Source organism: Paralichthys olivaceus, chromosome 15 (genome assembly GCF_024713975.1).
Source record: "Paralichthys olivaceus isolate ysfri-2021 chromosome 15, ASM2471397v2, whole genome shotgun sequence".
Lineage (NCBI taxonomy): Eukaryota > Metazoa > Chordata > Actinopteri > Pleuronectiformes > Paralichthyidae > Paralichthys > Paralichthys olivaceus.
This window is the reverse complement of record NC_091107.1, coordinates 2515307-2537822: the sequence shown is the minus strand read 5'-3', so window position 1 is coordinate 2537822 and position 22516 is coordinate 2515307. Positions and strand designations below refer to the sequence as shown.

The 22516-nt window shown below is 43.2% G+C and overlaps 1 protein-coding gene across 1 annotated transcript in view; it reads right to left on the bottom strand.

Annotated features, from left to right (window-relative positions):
• sgcd (sarcoglycan, delta (dystrophin-associated glycoprotein)) overlaps window positions 1-22516 on the bottom strand; it is a 189023-nt gene that overhangs the window by 135010 nt on the left and 31497 nt on the right. The window lies entirely within an intron of this gene.

The window sequence follows — 22516 nt, the reverse complement described above, 5'->3', positions numbered from 1 at the left end:
CAGAAGAGGTTTTTTCTGGTGCTGAGCTTTTTTGAGACGTGCGTCACTTGCTGGTTGTTAATAGGACGCTGTAGTGATGCATGTCGCTGAAGTGGTTTTCTCAACAGGAGCAAACTTAACAGAATAATAATTAAACTATAAGTAAGTGTATTTAATTAAAAACACTCTTGGTGCTTTTAAGACGACAGAGAAACTGTAATGTGCTTAATGGAGTTAGAGCAGAGAAGTAATCTGCATTGATTTATAAAGAAATATGATTGAGTCTGACAGAATCTGTTGTCAGCGGCTTTATATCGTATGAAAAGATTCTCCTTCAGGTCATTAAGTCTCTGCAGTCATACAAAGGCAGCGCTACTGGTCCTGAATGTTAATGTACAGCACAGACGCACTGCAAACACACACACACACACACACACACACACACACACTCGTTCAGAATTGATGTCAGTTCACTTGTCTGTGTAAAGGTTGATTCCCACTGTCTCTGTCTGTAGTTTGAGAGATGACGTGATGTTTTCAGGTTTATTCTCTACTTGACTTCTTCAATTTAAAGTAATTCTGGAACTCTTGTATTTGCACATATCTCACGTTGAATTCATTTAGGTCCTGGAAGATGGTGGAACCTGCAGAAACAGCTGGTTTGACCTGCAGGATCAAGCAGCCTCACAAAATGTGTCAGACGTGGCTCAGGAAAGGAACATTTCAGTGAAACTAGGAGTGAACCAGCCTCCACATGCGTGAAGCTCTTCCTGTCAGAAATAAAATCTCCTTTTGAATTTCCCTTCAACGTCTCTGTGCAATGAAGACGAATTCCCTGCATCATCGCGGGGGCTCCGAACCGTCCGCTCGCTCAGCCACTTCCCTCCGCTGACGCCGGGACTCGTCCTCATCTACACATGAAGCACATTCAGTGTGGAGCGGCAGCCTGATGGATGGGCCCGCTTCAAACGCAGCAATGAAACAATTATTCCCGTGCTCCATCTCTGTCAGGACTCTGTTCAAAGAGTTCACTGTTCAGAAAGAAAAGAGCCCATAACTCAGCCCAGTGATCATTTGACTAAGAGTGTGTGTGTGTGTGTGTGTGTGTTCTCAGCTGTCTGGACACTTCAACCATACAGACAAATATTATTTACTGTAAAACAGAAGACAAGTTCAGAGGCTTTAAATAAAAACTGAAGAACAACACAACCGCTCAGCGTTGAGAACTCAGCCTCCTTCTCGACTTAGCTCCTCCCACTTTACAGAAACGAAGCCAACGTACCTCAGAAACGAACGCGGCCGTCTCACGGAGACGTAGTGAAAGTGGGGAGGAGTCGCGGTATCAAGGTCCCCAGTGTAACACACGCTCGTCCAATCGTGGGTCAGTTTCAGCTGTCAATCATGGCGTCTCATTGAAAATCCAAAACACTGTCCCGCTCGGTCCATGTCCCCACGTGGTGGACGCCTTTTAACACTGGATGTCTTCTACCCTTTTTAGATTCACGAAACATTGTTTGTGTTTCATTTCAAGATAAAAACCACCGGATCAAAACACACCGAGTGATTCTGAGCGAAAAGTGTCATATACTCGTGCTGCTGAGACGTTTTTATCGATGCAAAAAGAAATAAAACAGGTAGAATAAAAATGAAGGTGAAGAAGGAGAGGGAAATGCCTGTGACCTTTTTTCTCGTCTGGTTTTGCAGTGACACAGAAAGAGTTTTTGCGAATCGAGTTGAAAAAGAGTGGCTTGACTGAAGCGCTCTGAATATCTGCTGATGTGAAGCCTTTGGCAGAAACTGGGTCTGCTGCCACTTCCTTTCACAGATGATTGTTCCAAAAAAGCAGAGAGCAGCATTTTACTCAAACCGTGTCACCGCGAGCTCGTGCACGCTCCCACCGTCCTGCATGAATAACTCTGTGACGCCCGCCCGTTACCGTGGAAGTGCAACGTGTTCATTATGAGTCACTGTCAGGTGTTTGTGGTCAGCGCCGCGTCCGAACCACTGGATTACTGATGCCACGTTAAACCAAAGGTGATCAGTGAGTTAGGGGAAGTGAAGAGGCCGAGGGCCGAGCGTGACGTCACTTCACACTGAACTCAAACCAAGTAACACAAAAGGAAAGTTTCCTCTTTACTTTTCAGTCTGTTCAAACGAAAAGAGTTGGATTCACTCGTTTGGTTTCTGAGTGTGTGCGTTCTGGAAACTGCACCGTGTGTAATCACCTGTGCTTCCAGGCTGCAGCTTCTCGTACTCTAGTAGTTAAATCAAATTTACTTCACGATTGACAACGTGACATTTACCTTTCATGAGTCTATTAGCAAATCATGCACAAGTTAAACTTATATTTTGATCATCATCCAAATTGAATCGGCACTGACTCAGTTCACTCTAATACTTTTACCTCAGTATTTTACCGAAATACTTTTACCTAAGTATTAAAGTGAAAAGCTGTTAAATTATCTAATATATTGTTTAAGGGATTTAAATTCAGTTTCTCCACATTGATGCCAGCCGCCCTCCACTTCACGTTAAGAGGTTGTTTGCCTTTTTTTAAGAGCAGCTATATGTACACGTGTTTTCTTTGCATAGCCAGCGTTAGCGTTAACAGCAACGAGCCTGACTGGGGTGACACGCCCACCTACACCTGCCACCTGCACCCATTGGACGGTACTAGCTGTCAATCACACATTCATTTTGAGACATGGTCCGAGATCGACAGCATCAGAAACGTTGCAGGTTCCGGTTTCTCCTGAATTCCTGTCTCACATTAGCAGAAAATGAAATCGTGTTTTTCTTCTCTTTGTACCACTTCTTTGTTTCCACTGACGTTAGCGCGCTAACAAGCTACTTTATCTCCTCTTTCATTTCTTAATCGTCCAACATGCATTCATCTTGCATTCGTCCTAATTTAATTATACAGAGTTTATTGCTAAAGTACTGATCTGACTCTGTATAATTCTCCCGTGTCATACGAGCTACTTGGTTACCTTGGTTAATGATTCTCGGGGGAAATTAGGTTTCTGCAGCAGCGATCGGAGAACACAAATCAAACACAGATTAAAAAATAAAGTTAGTGGCGCCACAGAAATCCCTGGAAACCCTGATGTTATGAACTGGGATCGGTATTGGGGGAGAAAGCTTTATTGTGCATCCTGAAAAATTTAAGAAGTTTCCCATTATTTTGAGTTACTATGCAATAACACTGGAACTCAATTAGAAATGAAGACTTTTATTTGCTGTTGAAAGTTTTGCAGAGCAGCGTCTGAGGCAGGATTAATGCACGAGGGCAGGTTTTTGTAAAGTGGCTGCAGCTGCTCTCAGGTCAGGCAGTGAAAGCACAAAATAGATCCTCAGTGATGAATCCAGATCTTTTTTTTTTTTTTAAAAGAAACAAAAAGGTGAATGAGACAGAGGATCGTTAAAACAGAACTTTGTCATTTCTAAGCTCGAGTCTCGTTAGTGTCCACGAGACTTTCATTCATAGGACATTTTCACCGTCTCTACGCACGGTGCAGAGATAAGAACTTGAACTCACTCGCTCATGCTTTGAGATTAAACATGAACGGACAACAGTGGGTGGCAGTGATGCATGAGACTATACAATGATGACGCCATTTATAAATTAAAGATTCATATCATGCTGCTTCTTTTAAAGTAAGGAAACAGATTTTATTTAATTAACTACTGCGAAGATATAAACTCAACCAATCAGCAGGAACGTTTGTGGGTTAAAAAAAAATGTCCCTGGAACTTAATTGAGTCCCTGGAACCTGTCGTGGAAACACTGGTTCCTATTTCCTGCAGTGGAACAACAGCAGCAGGGAAGAAGCCAGATGTACCATAACATGTAACATGTAACGTGTAGCATGTAACAGAAAGGTCGTACCAGCACAAGTGAGGCTGCAGAAGAATCTCTCTCAGTCTGCAGCCGAGTGACTTCAGTTTGATTGAAGCAGCAGAACTCCCCCTCCGCTCAGTCTGTGATTATAAAACAAACACGTTGCCTCACCACACCTGAAAACCTGCGTCTGGGAGCTGGGGTGTCACACTGGAGCGTCTGAGCGTGTCACTGAGCCATCGAATCATCAGAAACTCATCACAAAGTTGAAGATGTCTCCTAAGTGCTGCGCCTCATTCAGTCTTGTCACATCCATTTCTCCCCTTTTCACATTCTGCCGATCTCGTCGTTCTCTCTGTGTCGGTAATTGCTTCTGCAACCAGAGACTCCTGACTCCTCACCTCGGACACAGGAAAATATTACGTCTCAATCGACGCACGTCAAGTCACATCCGGCTCACGCCAAAGACAAGATCCCCCGCTTTCCCTCCTGCTTTATGAAACCAGATATTCAGGGGATGATCCTCCTCCTGCGCTCTGACGACCTGTCGCTCAGCATGAGAGGAGCTTCTCACTGAATCGTGTCTGAGTGTCAGGATGAAACCAAAGTGCTGTAGGTGATAAATGTATTGGAAAACAAAACACGTATTAGATGTGAGTCTGTGAGATGTGAATACGACTTGTCTCCATGTTTTGTTGCAGGTTTGCATCTAAATTATTATGAACGGTTAAAGTTTGATCTTTGACGGACGAGGACAAACTTCCGTGAAGGAAAGTTTGGCTTCTTCCACATTTAAAAACCTGAACTGAGCAGTAAATCTTTATTCACAGCAGAATATGAGCTGAGGACGATTTGAAACTGCTGACTTCCCCCAAACGTATTAAAAAATATACATATATATATATATATATAAGTTAAACTGAGCCCTCTCATGCTCGGTGGTATCTGTGCCTGCAGATGGCTTCTCTCTTACAAAGTCTGAGAACTGTCAACAGCTTCTTCTGAACTTTATCCAAAGAAACAGACAAATTACATAAGAAGATTTTTTTTTTTCCCAGGTGCTTTAGAGGAAGAGGATTTAAGAAGAGACGCACATCAGAGCTCCAGAAACTAAAACACTCTGAATCCATTCACAGATCAACAATCAACTCCAGCACTGAATGCAGATTCTTGATATTCTTGTCATTAGGTTCGGCAGTATAGCTCATAAACCTCACCTCCTCCATGTTAGCAGATGGAACATGGACTAAAACTCAAAGTAGACGTTAAATAAATGTTTGTAAAGATGTTTCTGTCATTTCAGCTCGTTCGTATCTCACCGATGTTTGTTCAAATGTTTCTGATCAGTTCTGTTTGAATTATTTGATGATATGAAAACAGGCGGAGACGTCATGATTGACAGCTGACACTGACTCAGGATTGGTTGAATGTGCACAATAAATCCAAATCTGGAGCCAAAGGTCTGGAGAGTTTTTTACAGGATAGTTTTTTTTCCAACTCTAACAAAAGATGTGGTTTGTTCTTAACATACTAAATAAAGTAATTTGTCATCGACAGGTTCCTGCAGCCACATCTTCTGCTGCCGTCACAACACAGGAGCATAATAAGCTGCTACTCAACATCACCTTTGCTGAGCTCAACCTAATGAGATTTTTAAACTCAAGCAAACTACTTTACAAACAACACAGAGCTGATGTGAGAGCGTCAGAGTGTTTCTCACAATGTGGTTCGTAAACACCAAAGTTTTTATGTTTCAAGAAAAGCTGGATTTTTTTTTAATTCACATGATAAAAGTCTCAAACCGAGCAACAGGGGAGGATTTCAGAATGTCTCGATAACAGAGGACGGATTCTATTAAATGTTTCATTTTTTTCTTTCCTGTCTGTTCAGTGTAATTTATTTCTGTAATTTATCACTGCTCTTGTTGGTGCATTTTCCAGTCTGTAAATAATAAATTAGGCTGCAACTGTGAAGCCTGAGACAGAAACAAATATTATCTTGCGCGTGCTGGCTTCACTCTGGATATTATTATGAACGAGCTTCACTCTGAGATTATTCTGAACGCATCATAACATATAATGAAATGTGCTTCGTGTAGCTGTGAGCTGGAGTCATGACACTTCTTCAACATGTTGTTCACTTGGACGGTTAATGAAAATGGATGAAGGCTCCAGGTCCAGGAAAGTGAAGAAGTGGTTTCTACAGAAAACGTCTCCTCTCACTTTCTAACGTCAGTAAACTTTGTCCTCAGGAGTTTTTGTCTCTGTCTCTAGTTTCATTTTCTCAGTTAAGATCATTTAGAGTCAAACAGACCAGAAAGCTCCGGATGTGTTGGGGGGTGGAGACCACAGTGTGATTGACAGCTAGTTCTGTCCAATGGGTGCAGGCGGGCGTGCGGTGTCCTCGAGCTCAGAAACCGATGTGTGACGTCTCAGTGGGTTGATCCTGGTTTTCAAACGTTTGGGGAACGTCCTCTGTTAAATGAATACACAATATATTTCCTTGATTGTTAAAATAAAAGCTGCTCCTGGGTCTGAGTGACTCTTGCAAAGATGAACTCCAGGTAATGAACCTCCTCGTAGATCTGCACCACACAAGGTTCATCCTCTGCCGGTCCCAAGGTTACTTAAATGTTAAGATATGGAAATGATATTAAAGGGACAGGAACTTGGAACAAAAGCCTTGATGAATAATCTTTGACTAAAATGCAAATGACCCTCCCTTTGGAAAAAGAGCGATCGCTCTGCCAGGCCACTCCCCCCACTGCACCGCAAAGACGCCAAGGGCAGAGACACAGTCCAGAGGACCGAGCATAACTTATCTCCAACATATGGTCCGAGCTGGAGGAGGCTTCTGTGAGAATAAAACACGAGGACTCGGTGTCCTAACTCATCATTGTGTGTTTGCATTGACTTCTCCTCCCGGATCATGATTCATAAAATGTTCCTCGATTAAAAACATTGATCCACTTTTCATTCTGCTTATTCAGGAGGTGACTTCTGAGGCTGCATTTAAAGACGGAGTCACAGCAACTGGACCCTCCCATTTCAAAGTCTCCTTCAAATGCAGCCGACACATTCGTCCTTTCGTCCCCGCGCAACAAAGGCCACCTCAGGCCAACCTGTCCCAGGATGCATTGCACTTCAGTGATGGACTGCTGTTCATGGTTTCTACTCAACCGAACATATGACAGCACACGTGGAAGTGGGCGGCCCCTGAACTGAGACACAGCTCAGGTCCGTAAACAAAGATAAAATCTCACAAAGGTGAAGCCAAACCATCTGGATCGCCCCCTGGTGGCTCGCTTCCCCAATGTTAGCAGATGAGACATGGACCAAACTAAAAAAAAAAAATCAAAGATGTTAAACAAATGTTTCTCCAAAATGGTTTTATTCATTTTAGGTTGTTCATGTTTGTGATCAGTTTGGGTTTAATTAGTTAATCGAACAGGGTGAAACGTGATGATTGACAGTTGGGTCCAGCTCACTCTTTGATTTGCGTCACTCAGCGAGAGAAGAGAAGAGTTTGTCTGTGTGTGTGTGTGTGAAACACCGGAGTTAATGTTCATTTGGTTCAGATGTGTTTTGTATTTTCTGCAGTGAAGTCGTTCTAAAATGGCAGCGAGGTACCTGCTGGGCCTGGGGCTCGGCTGAGCCTGTAATTAGGGACTGCACATTTGTGTGTGTGTGTGTGTGTGTGTGTGTGTGTGGAGGACGGGGGGTAGTGGTCGAACGCTGTAAGCAGGATCCAGAACATCTGTCAAAGGATAAACCTCTGTCAGTGCCTGCTGTGCAGTTAATAAAGTCAAACTGTGACTAAATGAGCTTTACCTTCACTTTTCGTTCTCATAACAACCTGCCACAAAAAGCTTTTTACTTCCTGTCTGCAAAGTCGGAGGGAAACAAGGATACAGGTCTTTACGTTATGATGAAAATAAAATTAAATCAGTGTTGTTCTGTAACGTGGCTGCACAGCTGTAAGTGAGGAGGTGGTGTCGCAGCCATCTTTTTGTTAACATCGGAAAAGAGAAGAGAAAAAAAAACCCAAGAGAAGTGAAAAACAAAAGGCCGAAGAATGAGAGGGGAGACGAGCGGAAATGGAAAGAAAGTGTTTAAAAGAAGAGAGGAAACACAGAGGGAGTGAGACGTGGCGAAGCGGAGCAGGTCTTTATTTACACTGTAGGATTTATGGCGTCCTGCGTATGCTGTGTGGCATGGGAGCCATCGCCTCCCGGCCCAAAGAAGCAACATCATTTCAAGCTCGAGTGCCCGCTGCGCCGTCAAGTGTCCTGCCAAAAAACTCCACGGCTGCAGAATACCAACACAGTCCCCTGACCTTTTCCCCAACAACCGCTGTGTTCATCGAGTCTCAGCACAGAAAAGGCCTCTGTCTCCCCCCCTCCCCCCCCGACTCCGAGCGACTCTCCCGTCTCACCCGAGCATGTTTACCTCAGAAAGGCTATTTCTTTTTGTCACGATACCATAAAGATCTCCACACGTCTGAGGCAGAAAAACCCAAAACACCGCCTCAGTTATCACAGAAGTGAAAGGAAACCTTGGTCTCCTGCGTCCAGCTGATTCCAGATGTGTTCTTTTTTTTAATCTCGCAATGAGAAGCTGCTGACGTTAATAACGGATCTGATCCACGACAGAGAGCCAGCGAACATGACACCAGGAGTGGAATCCAGCCATTAATGTTATCAGCTCCACCTGCGCTGCACCAGTGGAAACCATCCATGATCTATTAACGCGATTAGAGCCGAGACGTGATGGATGCTCAGATTTGTGTGATAATGAGGTCGGCGGCCGCTCAGTCAATAACATCACATCAGACATGTTTCCCGCGTCTGCCTCTTTATCAAACCAACATTATCTCACCGACGAGTCCGGCTGAATTAAAGCTTCAGAGGAAAAACACTTTGAACGTTTCCTTTAAAAATTGTTTCAGAAAAACTGCACAGAAATAAAAACATTAGTTTTTCATGATAAAAGAAACTTCAAGTAGCTTCCAAGAGGAATGACAGGAATAAAATACATATATTATTATTATTTTGTGATTACAGGAAATGTAGTTATTCAAATGTAGAGATTTAATTAATGATGTGTCTGAAGTCCTGGTACTTGCTGAAGTTCAAAAATGATTATTGGGATTTTCCAACAGTTTTTCTTGTTATATTATTTATTTTCATAATATCCTAATTTAATTCTCAATGAAAGACTTTTTAATCTTATAATATCACAACTTTGTTCGCAAAATATTCTGACTTTTAATCTGAATAATAGTTTCATCACCTGATGTCAGTTTCACTTTCAAGTTATTTGTAGAACACGATTAAATAAAGTCACAGTGAAAACCAAAATCGAGAAAATGCCAAATTCTGATTATTTGAATCAGAACAGAGTGAAGCTCTGACATCATCGCCTCCCTCTATCACATGACTCGAGTAATGGCCGCCTGATAAAACACAAGCGACTGCAGCGCTCCTGTGGAAGCGTCGTCATTCTGCTCCATCGACATCGTCTGTTCCTGCGCAGCGGCTCAAAGACGCCTGAAGGTCACGAGTTCAGGACTAAGTGGAAAAGTTAAGAGGGCGTGATGACGAGATTAAATGTTTCACCACAACCAACCAACCGGTTTCCTCACCACAGTGTGTGCGACGCTGCGGAGCCCGGTGGAGGCAGTAGACCAGAATACCCAGGGTGCACCGCGTGAAGTGACCGAGATTAATGCCTGGCACCCTCGGGTGAGCGCGCCTCTGGTGGGTGAAGCTCTCGCCGTGTTGCCAGGGCGGCTGCGAGCTCTCTGGAAGATGCCGTTCTGTCCTTGAAGTGACTGATTACTCAGCGTGGCGCTCGGCGCTGATGAGAGCGAGAGACGGAGCGTCTAATAGAGACTAACAATCGCCGCTCGCTCAATTTTAGACCCATTATTCATGCAGATGTGTCCTGGGAACGTCCCCTTTGTCAAATTCTTTCCTTTCGCTGCAGCTTTCGCTGTCTTCGTTTTTTTTGTTTCCACAGATTGACTTTGTGTTTGACTTTGCTCCCTTTTGATTGTGCGCTGATGAATTATATCTTGTTATGTAATTCCACTTCTATTTATTTGTCTGTTTGTTTGTTTGCCGGCTCGCTTGTTCATTTGCGCGGGAAGGTATGGAGGGGGGGTGAGGGGGGGTGGGGGGGCGTGTGCGGAATGGAGAAGCAGCTAGCAGAGGAACCGCTGAGAGAAATGAGGAGATGAGCTGATGGACAGAGACGAAAGTGAAGAGACAAAGATGTAAAACTTAGAGAGAAGAAGAATTCTTCTTCTTCTCCTCTCTAAGTTCTTTCTGCCCATCGCAGCCAAAATTACTTTAAAATCCAAAAGCAGAAGTCTTGATTCCCGTCACTGTGGCTGCTGAATACAGTGACGGGATTAATTCACGCTGCAGTCCGCTCTGCGAAATTGAAACTCTTTGAAAGTTTCTAATAAACGAACACGGCTCGCTGTCGACTTCCCTCCGCTCAGCCGTCGCCCTCCGAGAGTCTGTTCATGCATACTGAAGGGACACGGCCGAGCAGGGAGGGAGAGAGAGAGAGAGAGAGAGAGAGAGAGGGAGATGCAGAAAGAGGTGTAGCTGAGGAGGAGTGAAAAACATGGTGAAATAGAACAGTGGTGCAAAGATGGATGGATGAAGACGAGGAGAAAAATATAATATGTTTCTGTAAAGTTATGAACGCGGTGCAGAAACAGAGCGGCGCTCCCTGCAGACATCAGTCATGTCGATGTTTCTGTGAGAGCAAAAACACAAAGTCCGATTATTTTTCTCTACGAAGCTGCAGAGGAGGAAGAAACAGTTTAGTTTGAAAAGTAAATATCAATCTGTCGGAGATTTTCAGTATTTTTTCAAGTTGCAGCTGTTTTGGCTTTAGGGTGTTTATTAAGTTATGTGACAGAAAAGGATTGTGGGAGCATCGTGGACCTGAGATGCCACTTCCTGTTAAATGTAACTCTGTGACTCACACCGACCCCTCGACGGTTCCTGCATCAGTCACGTGTATTTAAAAATTCATGTGCTCCGTTATTCCTCACACATCCTGCAGGGGGAGTCCGTTTAAGAGAGAGTGCTAGTAACTAAAAAAAGTCTAGTTTCTGAAAATTTTGATTGGATTTTTAAATCTGCTCAACTCCAAACAGCTTCTCTTCTTCGTTTCCCTCCAAACGTTCTCCAGACGCTCGTGAACTCTCGGCGCCGGTCGACATCTGAGTTATGTTCCGCAGAGTGGGGAAACTACTGTGTAACTTTTAAAAGAAAGAGCAGTTCACAGCAGTGAACCTGCAGAGCAGCAGGAGGAATGAATCAGAGACGAGCTGCACACCGGCTCCCGCCGCCAAACCTTGTTTCCACAGTGATGTAGTGATTCCTTTCCCCTCACACGCAGCAGTGTAAGCCTGCGGATTTGTCAGGGTCCCTATAGGTGTTAGCTGCTGTTCTTATAGGATTCCAGTGCAGCAGTGGTCCTGCAGGAGCCAGGTGAAATAATCCACTTTCAATTTGAGCCCATTGTGATAAAGCGCATAAAAGCCCCTTTACAACGTGTCACCAAGGCAAAGCCTCCCTCGACTCGATTTCCATTCCCAAACGGAAAATGACACACACACACACACACACACACACACACACACACACACACACACACACACACACACACATGCTGCGGCTGCAAAATTACTCAGCAATAAATCTGGGTATTGTCAAACTAAAGGAAGCTGGAAACCAGAAGCTGCTCTCTGTGCTGGGTCTGGAAGCTGTGAAGCTTGTGTATCTAACGGTGATTTCAGTCTCTGTTACTCACAATAACGTGAAATCACAAAGGTCAACGCTGTTTATGTGAAGATAAGAAATGTTTAACTTTAACACGTCTCATAAAAGAGCAGCACAATGAAGCTAAATGTCCTCACAGGAAGGTTCTGGGACCGAAAGTCTCCACGGACGAGTCTGTGAGGGTTTGTGAGACACGGGGGATGGATGGATGGATGGATGGATGGATGGATGGATGGATGTGTTGTCATTCATTCATTCATAAGCGTCCTTCAGCAGAAATAATATTCAGTCTAAAATAAAAGTCGTGTGTTGAACTGTCTGATAAAGATTTTTCGTTCTCCAGCAGAGACTCTGTTTTTCATTTCCACGTTTTATCTCACGTCTTCTCTTCAAGTAGAGCGTCTCTCTCCTACAGTTACATTTCACTGGTTTTACACTTTCGTATAATTCTTCACTGTTTCAAAAGGAAATTCGTCGTATAACTGAAGGAGAGATGTCATTTTATTGTATTTGGGATCACGGACATTGATGCACCTGAAGTCACAGCCTGTGGTTTCTGTATCTGTATCCTATCATATCTGTACCATACATTAGACGGATCAGCTGACCGGACGCTAACGAGCTTCGTCCGACATCATGTGGATTTACAGGAGTTAATGTTTGAGTAAATTCACGGGGTTCACACAGACGTTACACATGGATCAAGATTAATGTCCCTGTGATAAATGCTAGTGGCTGTTTACAGATGCTTTCCATTCCGCTCCTGAGTCGGCGAGAACCATTTGTCACAAACCAATATGCTGAAGATTACCGAACGAGCACGCCGCTGATTTCAGGCAGCGGAGAAAAAAAAAAAAGAAGCTCATATTTGTGAGGTGCATGTTTGTGCAATAAATTTCAGGGGGATTGCATTGTCACCCAACGTATTGGATTCAAATACACTTAACATTATTAACATTAATATCCATCTGACGCTAAGTATATTTTGTCTCCGTGAAGCCGACCTACGGGGATTAAATTATTCATTAATGTTTGCAGAACAGAGGAGAAACAATCGGTTAGGGAGGAAAAGAAAGAAGCGACTACTGGGTGAAGAATAATTTGTCATCACTTATTTATTTCCTACAAATATGAAACAATTCACAAAGACTCATGAACGTCCAAACACGACAGGTCGTTTTTTTTTTTAAAACCTCTTCATGTAAAAAATCCTCCCGGAAAAAAAATAGTTTACGTCTGCTGTCTCTTTATATTCAATTTAATGACGACATTTTATTTTAATCTGCCAAAACTGTTGAAAAGCAAAAGAGGGAGTAAAATCTGACTGAGTGTGATTCTGTGGACGTGCAGAAAGTTTAAAGTTTCAAATGAATGAAGTTGACGTCATCGTTCTACGCACAGTTCCCGTAATAAGACTGGAACGATGTCTGAGACCGAACCCACGATAATTCAGATGCATCTTCTCCTCAAACGCTTCACTCCACCTCCGTTCAGTTCTCCTCGATATCAAAATACATGGTTTGAAAACCATTTGAAGACAATTCAGCTTATTGTCAATATCCCATTAAATCAAATAAAAAAAAAACCAGATTGAAGCTAAAATAATGTGATTAGATTAAAGTAAGATTGTTAATGAGGAATATTTAAAAATATGTTTGTTTTAAATTAGGGCTGAAGTTTTCTGATGATAAATTAATTTAACTAAAGTTCGTCTGAAATATGAGAAGGAAGATTCAGCTACTGCAACAAGAGAACTGTGTCCAGAGCACGACGGGAATAAATGAGCTCGACTCCAAATCTGAAGAATCACAGATAAGTTTCAGTCTCCGTTGAACAGAAGATAACTCTGCAGAAATGAGTGAATATTAAAAATACTTTTTATATTGAATGAAAAAGTTATTATTACTATCGCTGTCGGCATCCGGTGCAATAAGATCTGATCCTGTGGTAACACACGAGCATCTAAACTGGTTGGAAGAACAACACAATAAAACTAAGTTGTGTTATAACGTCGCATCGTGTTTTCTCTGCTGATAAAACTGGAATCAGAAGAAACGATTATTAAAAAAACACACGCGCGATGATTCTCGGCACCAGGACACAGATTCAGTGAGAAGCAGCTGAGTAAACACAGACGCCACCAGAATCCAGTGCCTCCTGCACAAACTGAGCCTGACGTCCATCGAAGAGAGTTTCTCGCGGCTCATTCATACAAAAACTGCAACTACACGGTGGAGAAAGTAATAATACTTTAAAAAGTTTCAATTGATGAGGATCCTGACTGAAAGGAAAGTTAAAGGAAACCTTCAACATCCCACGCAGGAGATTTAAAAAAAATTTTTTTATGGTCTCCTGACTGTTTACTCCAATTTGCTCCAATTCAAAATCAACTAGCTGTTACCACGGAAACCGTTTCTCCAGTTCACAGATGAAGAGTCAGAGAGCGACTTTGATCTCGATGGGATAACCTGAATAAATCAAGTTAATTGACTAACAGCAAAACACGACAGCAGAATCTCCGGTGAGTCTCATGTCCCTGTAGGATTCAGAACCAGTCGAAATACAGATTCATCATCTAAAACACACTCGAGTCCTGAGGTTCAGAGTTTCTGGAGTTTTAACGAATCATTCGAACGGAGGGTTTAATTATTATCACGACAGCGAACGAGCAGTGAGAGATTCTTTGACACTGTCGCTTTAAAAAAACCAAAACAGATTTGCGTCATGTGAGAGGTCAGAGGTCAAATCCATCAGCACGACTGAGCAGCTTAATGGTTCACATCGGAAAACATTGCTCTAATGAGAGATAATTGCTCGACTGCACCATTTCCAACCACCGGCCAATTACGTGAGCGACGACACGGCGAGAGAATCGAAACCCTGAAGACGTCGAGCTGCATCTCAGAAATATTACGTGTGAGATTCAAGCCTGAAGAAATCTACGTGACAAATATCCAGTTACAGTCAAACAAGAAGTATTGTGATTTCTAATTTCAGGAGCCGTGGTGTTTCCCTTTGCTGCAGACTTTTTAACTCTGCAGACATTTTACAAAACATCTCGAGGGCCAATCAGAGAACTCGTACCTCCTTCAAGACTAACGACCTAACTCGCAGCGTTATAGAAATCTAAATATTTCTCTTCTTGGTCCGTAACCAACCCTTTCACAGAGTTCTGAGAAAATCTGTCCGGTAGAGAAAACTCACCTGTTGAAAAAAAAGCCAGGAGGAGAACGAAGCTCTCTGTCTCAGGACATTCACTCCAGAAAACACATTTTACCACAACAGAGTCACTCAGAGTTCAGAGCACAAAGCTTTCTAACAAAATGATTCATTTCTAAAGACACGGTTCAGGGACTCAGTTCATGGAAAAGTCAGATGCGAGTGTTTCAGATTCGTCCGAGAGCTTTTTTTGAAGTGAATCGTCGTTCTCGTTAGTATTTTTCTGGGAACTAAAAAAATAACCATGTACAGTATGTGGGCATCAGTCACGATTATTCATCCTGCAGACGACCTTCAACGACACATCAGGAGCTGGTCTCACACAAAACAGCCAGTCAAACACTGAGATGAGACGGAGGACGACTTAAACTGCGCCTCATTATAACCACCGGTCGTCAAAACAAACCTGCACTCAAGAGCTCATAATGATTCAGCAAAGAGCTGCTTTTCAATAACAGGACAATCATCAGAACCAGCATCGACTCAACACGATCAAACTCTGCTCACCTGGATTTTAATACTTTTCCTCCTTCAGACCGGACTGCTGCAGTGAATCGTGTGCGTGTGGACGTTCGGAGGGATCCAGGTCCGAGCACATCGTGAGACTTGTCTCTACAGCTTTTATCCAGTTCCCCGATCTGGGTCTTGAGCCAGTTTAACACGAGAACACCTGAAAACCTCCGATTCACGTCAGAGCATTTTGTGCGATCTGTCGCTCGGTTGTTGGAGTTTCCTGATATCCTCGGGTTCTCAGAGCAACAGGGGAAGTTCACACGCCGCAGCATCGAACCGTTTCTTCTACCCGTCTGTGCTTCGACAGTTCAGAGGAGAGACGTCACATGTTCATCCAATCACGTTCATTTGACTCAGGTGGAGACCAATTAAGAAAAACAGCTGCTGTCAATGTTAAATATAAGAAATAAATCGTACGATGAAATCTTTAAATCTAGCGGAGCCACGTCTGCTTGTTTATTGTGAGACATGAAATATTACAGGTGGATCTTGAGGATTGTTTCTCTGCAGCTTTGAATAAGTTTCAGAACAAGGAGACGCAGAAGAAACATGTGATGTTACATGAGGACAGATGAGACTCAGTGCGTCTCGCTGCAGAGACACGCGGGCGAAGCTCAGCCTGAGATTGTTTCTGAAGACGTGTGATGACGTCAGAGCGTTGCCATGAGCGACTCCGAGCCTCCGAGGTTAAAGCCCACATGCAGTGGTGGTTGAAACTTCTCTGTTGGCCGCTTTGTATTAAAACTAAAAAAATTAAAACGTATCAGCGCAGCACGACCGAAAGGTTTGATTGAAGACGAGCCAGAAAATATCAAACGTCTCACTCACAGTTCCGTAGAGAAGCAGCAGTTTGTGGAAAAGTTATCTCTCGAATCCTCGTCCACATCAACTTGGATTTAAACGGGTGAAAACTCAAACACTTGCCTTTAAGACCACAACAAATCAATAGGGGGCGATATACAGTGACACAATCTTTAAAGCTATGAAAACTTGTGAGTTCAGCAGCTCAGTGTTTTCCTGTGCTCAGCAAGTTCTGCTCCGAGCCGCAGAAAGGAAGCGTCTCAGTGGCAGAGAAAACGTACATGAAGCAAAAAGAAAAGTTTGCTTCTGCAACTCGAGTCAAACTGAGTGTTTGGAACTTTTAAAAGCTCATTTCAACTTAAACATCAGATTTCACCAGTAAATACACAACATTTATTTAAGTACACAAAGTTGTATTGTTTTTTTTGTCCTGTAGCAGATTTTGTGTTTGTCTGAGTTTCCCTCAGTCTGTGCATTAAATAAATGAATAAAATCAGCCAACAACCAAAGAGAAGATGCAGGATGAAAGCAGGATGGGAGGTTTTGTTCTCACACACACACACACACACACACACACACACTTTGCCACGACTTCAAAACAACAACAGAAAAAGAGTGTGAGCCCCTCCAGCTGCTGGTTGTTCACCAGCTCCTCTGTGAAGTGGAGATAAACCTGTGAGGCCTGCAGCTGCTCGGCAGAGAGACGCATGAATGTGAGCATCAATCGCAAAGTTCGGCATCAAACCAGCGCGGGAACCACGACCTGCACCCCGCTGACACTGATCCGATGTCGAGCTGCAGGTCGGCTGCTAGCATAGCATCGGTCATTCGGTGCTGAGGCATGCTGGGAAGGCAAATCAGGATCTACTGATAATACTTACCAGGTAATAGTCTGGATAAGTTGCTGCCACGTGAACGGCATCGTCTGATCAGCTCAACACGAATACACTCGGAATAAGCAATTTTCAAATGAACTAAAGAAACAGAACAAACTTTCAACTGAGACAAAAGATCTTAATTAATAACTGGTGGAGTTTTTTACTTTACGGCATCAACATGTTTAAGACACAGGCTCGTTGTTTCTGTGTTTCTACGGTAAAAATAACGAGTTTAAGATCTAAATTAGAGAGAAAACCGAAATAAAACTGGAATAAAAAGTGGAATATGAAGAGAATATTCTATTAGCAACTTGTAAGAACGTCATAACCAGAATAAAGTGATGGTCAGGTTATCGGTGTCCATGGAAACGGAGTCAGTGATGCCGTGTTTCCCGTCTGTGGTGTTTACTCAATAAAATCAGTTCACTGAACACGAGTCTGACGATATTGTGCCGACGAACGTTTCCTCGTAAGAATAAACCCTGAGAAACCGGAGGCGCGTGATGAATAGATATATTTTAATCTCAGAGACAAACACCTGAGCAGCTTCGCAGCTTCATCCGACCGGGGTGTGAATGTAATCACAACATTTTGTAACTTAATGATGCAGAGTGAGATTTTGTTTTCCAACAGTTACCATGTTGGTTTCCCAGGCTCAGGTGTGCGTCCTCTCAACGGCTCCAACGCTCAAGAATCTGTGTCAAGCAGAAATAATTCCATTTCACCTCATTAAAAGTTAATTTTATGGCTTCATAATCAGAGCCTCCCGCTGAGTTAATGTGATTTCAGCCAAGTCGAGCAACTCATTGTGTTTTCAGAGCAGGCGTCGCTTGACGTTTTCCAATAAGCGCCCGTTCCCCCGGGTTTCAGATGTTTTGCTGGAACATGAGTTGCTGCCAATGATGATGATGATGATTATTAAGTTTAATGAAAACACTGATGTTTTTTTTTTTCTATAATTGGATTAAAGTTCAGACGCAGCAGAGCAACAGAAAATCTTTGGGTTTGATTGAGAAGTTAATCGTAAGTTACACATCAGGTCAACAGTTTTGGTTTAAACCAACTGAATCGTTATTTAAGATCTTTGACTTTTTTTTCTCTCCAGTTAAAAATAACTGAGTTTAAACGTAATTAACATTGAACATTTATCTGCATTACACCTCACTGCCATGCAAACTACCTCATTTATCATTATGACTTCATATTTTTAAGCAAATTACACTTTCGCTCAACACAACTTCAAGATCTTAAATTTGTTTTTTCTGGGTCCCTCATTTTTTGGATTCAACCTTTTTTTAAAAATGGCTTCACGTTAAAACACTGATGTAGGTTGTTTTTTTTACACGGTGACAATTCACAACATTAAATTAAGTTTCTTGTGTCCTCACGTATCTCACTCTCAGAAAAACATCATGATATATATTAATTATCAGTGGTTGAATCCAAAGATGGACGACGTGGCGGCTCCTAATTAGTGAAGCCAAATCATCCTGATAGCCCTCTGGTGGCTGACTGCAGCAAAGGCCTCAGACCCTGCGTACTCCATGTTAGTAGACAGGACATAGAATTAAAAAAAACAAATACAAATCTGCACAGGATGGCAGCGTTTGTACATTTTGCTTCATTTCTACATGGTGAAAAGAAGACGCAACACTCTGTCCATCTTTAAATAAAATCCGCCTGTTTCCAGAAGCTAAAACAACCGAATATTCATGTTGAAATATGTGTTGGTGTGTGTCACCGTTAAATCCTTGTGGTGTTTCCTCACTAAAAACCTGCACGAGGCCGCGAGGGTAAAGTAACTGAGTTCAAGTGCAGGAGTTGCAGACAAACGACCACAGGGAGACGTGAATCCACCGTGTTGCTCAGAGCTCATGGTGTTAGAAAATAAAACGTCCCGGCAGCGAGCGCCCGCCGCACCACAGAGTCATTAATTCTGCATCATGACCTGCCTGTCCGCCGGCTGCGGCCAGCCAATGTGTATCCTGTGGCATCATTATATTAGGATCAGAACCACACCACATAACGAGGGGGAGGGTGGCGTGTGTGTGTGTGTGATGTCTGGATTCTTCCTGTGAAATCCTCTAGTGGAAACTCATAAAATCTCTGAAGTGATGTAACAGGAGGATGAGGAGGGATCCACACACACACACACACACACACACACACACACACACACACACACACACACACACACGCACACCTCTGTTTTAAACCGTAACACTTCCTGACAGGTGACCCACAGCATTATTTCACACTGCGGTCGCTCAGAATAACAAAAGCTGCACATTTGACCAGCTCGTCTCACTGGGTTCAAAGTGTTTCGCCAAAAGAAAAAAAAATACAAACCCGCAGTGAGGATTAAAAGAACCCACCTACAACAACATCAAGAGGAGGAGGAGGAGGAGGAGAACAAAGTTGCAGCCCACACAAGTTTCCGTCTCACAGGTCTGAGTGAACTGATCCAGGAGAAGGTCGTTAGTTTTCACAGTGTTTTCTGTTTTCAAATGTGTATTTTAACTTGTACTCACAGAATGAAGATCAATAACTTAACAGCATGTGACTCGGCTCTGTGTGTGGTGAGGATTCAAACTACTGCTTCGACTCTGGATCTGGAATTCAACTGTTTTTTTCTTGAGAGAAAAAACAAAAACAAGATTCAAATGACACAAGTACCAGTTGCAGTACTGAGATTTCAGGAATATCCGATTCATAAGTACTGTATGAATCTGGTAAAATATACGTGAAGGCATTCCTTTAGTTACTTCTTCTCATTCTAATAACTGAGACGTTCTTCGAGAAAAGGTTTTGCTCACAGTTCAGCCACCAGAGGCTCCAGGATCTTTTCTGAAGGACGATAAATAAAGAACGAGAACAATACTCAGTAAAACACATACATCCACCAAGGCTGAACATCCTCCCCATGAGCGTCTCGTTCTTATAGTTTGCAGAACACATTAAATATATTATGAAACAGATAGATAGACAGACAGACAGACAGATAGATAGACAGATAGATAGATGGATAGATAGATAGACAATAAATAAATAAAACTGATATAAAGAATTCAAATAACTCAAAATAGAAAGTACTATGTACTAGAAACTGTACACACTCCCTTATAAAATAAATAATACACAATAAAGTATGAAATATAATAGAACAACAAATAACCTACAAACACAAGATGAAACAGAGGAAAACTATGAACAAGAGACGAGTGAACAAAGTTGCAGTTGTTGTTTGCAGTTAAGTAAAGTTGAGTTCCGGTGCTAACACACACACTATGACTCTGTTGAAACTGAAACATGCTTCAATCCTTCGCATGAAGCTGCTGAACACCGAGAGCTAATGAAGAACCCTGATCTCCAAACCTTTGTCTTCTGTCGCCTTTCATTCCACCGTAACCGCTTTATTAGCGATTCCAGCGGCGGCTACTTGAAATCCCAGTTACAAAGGCAGCTGCACGGGTGAGTCAGAGCAAGTTAAACACCAATTAGCACTGTGTGTTAACGGACCTCTGCCCGTCACCATTTCTGCGTGCGGTGGTAACTCCGCAGTCTGTGAAAAGGTCTGAGAGACGGTGACGATAAGCAAAGAGAGTCAGTGGTTACGAGAGGAGTCAACCTTCACAGCGACTTGTTGTATCACAAAACTTGATCTGCTCCTGTCACAGTCTCTCTCCTGGCTCCTCCTGTTAACTTCGCATCAGAAGAAAGACATGAGATACTCCATCTGTTTGTTTCCCGCTGCGAAGTCCGTAACGACCTCCGACCTTTGTTCGGTCGCTGCTGTTCTCACAACCCGCTGAGACAAACAGTCGGAGACAGGAGGACATGTCCACACCAGACTGAATATAAACAAAACCGGCCGCTCTGTCTGCTTTCAAATATGAGCCCAGAGTTCACACGGACACTGAAAACTTTAGACTCTTCATCTTACAGGCAGAGCGCGATCGGCGGCTGCGGCTCAGGAGGTAACAGGGCAGTCGGTGGTTTGATCCCTGGTTCCTTCAATCCGTGGGCCAAACCCTGATACCATACAGATGTGGGCCAGTTTCAGGCAACGATGGGGCTCCTCTGGTCTTCTCGTGGCCCGAACACAACATTTAAATAAAGCCTGGTGAATACGGTGAATATGCCCCAAACAGCAGAAAACACATTCGGGTCATTGCTCTGGCGTAACTTTGGCCCAGACCTGGCAAACAGGAGCGGACCACCTGAGTCCCACAATTCCATGCGGCATGTGAGCTGGACGACAGTTTGGCTGCTACGTGTGAAGTGCCTTTGGGAAAAACGATGAACGCCACGACGCCCCTGACGCCTGCAGCAGCAGATTGAAGACAGACAGACATTTCATTGCATCTAATAACCAACTGAAAAACCAAACTCATGAGAAACGTCTGTGTGAGAAGAACGAACTGATTTCTCTGATGTGTACTTTGATGTTTTGGTTGTTTCCATCAATTCGTATAAATACTTGTGGATATTAGACTTGTACTTGAACTTGTCAAATGTATATTAATACTCCTGCATGTCAAAAACATCTTGAAGCTCAGACCCATGAAGTAAAAGTAAGAACCACCCTGAGTTTGTCCCGCAGGCAGCGAAACATAACTTCTCTGAATGCTGGCAAATAGACCTCGGCAGACGTATTGTTACACAGAGCTCAAGCCTTTCAAACCACTGGTTGCCGGTTCATTGCCTCAGTGCCTTCTGGCAACTGAAGGAGCACAGAAAACATTTGATCTGCTCCTGGGAGTCGAGCAATCGTGCAGGAGCAGCAGCTTCAGCTGTGAGTTTTTCTTCTGAAGGGTCTGAAACTTATCTATGTCCATTGTGGTACAAACAGATTTTTACTGGTGAGATGAAGTCATTCGCTCTCACTCTCACCCACAACAAGTCTCTGACGCATTCACTTAAAACATCATGAAGATTAAATGCCCCCTCCCCCCCCCCCCTCGCTCTGTCGCTCTGAGGCGAGTGAAACAAAACAGGCTTTTCTCACAGGAGCGTCTCGTTTGTGTTTTCATTAAAGTGTGATGACGTTTACATTTCAAATCCAGAAGCTTCAGGAAACAGGTTGTGTGAAATCTTCTGAGGCTCAGGAGGAGCTTCGAACGCCATCATGGAAATGTCATGTTTGTTTGGACTGACTCTTATCAGTGATGTGGTGATAACAGAAACATGTAAATAACTCGTTTGACTAACTGCTGCAACTTTTACCAACATGTCTGTCGGTCGGCGGAGGAGAAGTGAGTTGGTTGCAGAGCTGCTCTCCGACTGAAGCTGCAGTAGAATAATAACACGGCCCCTCTGTGTGTGTGTGTGGTTCTGTGTGTGTGTGTGTGTCTGTGTGTGTGTGTGTGTGTGTGTGTGTGGTTCTGTGTGAAGCTTCTCTCTTCAGCAGCGTCCTGACGATGTGATGAAGGGACAGTAAAAACAAGCGGGAGCAGTAAATAGCAAACAACAATAACGGCA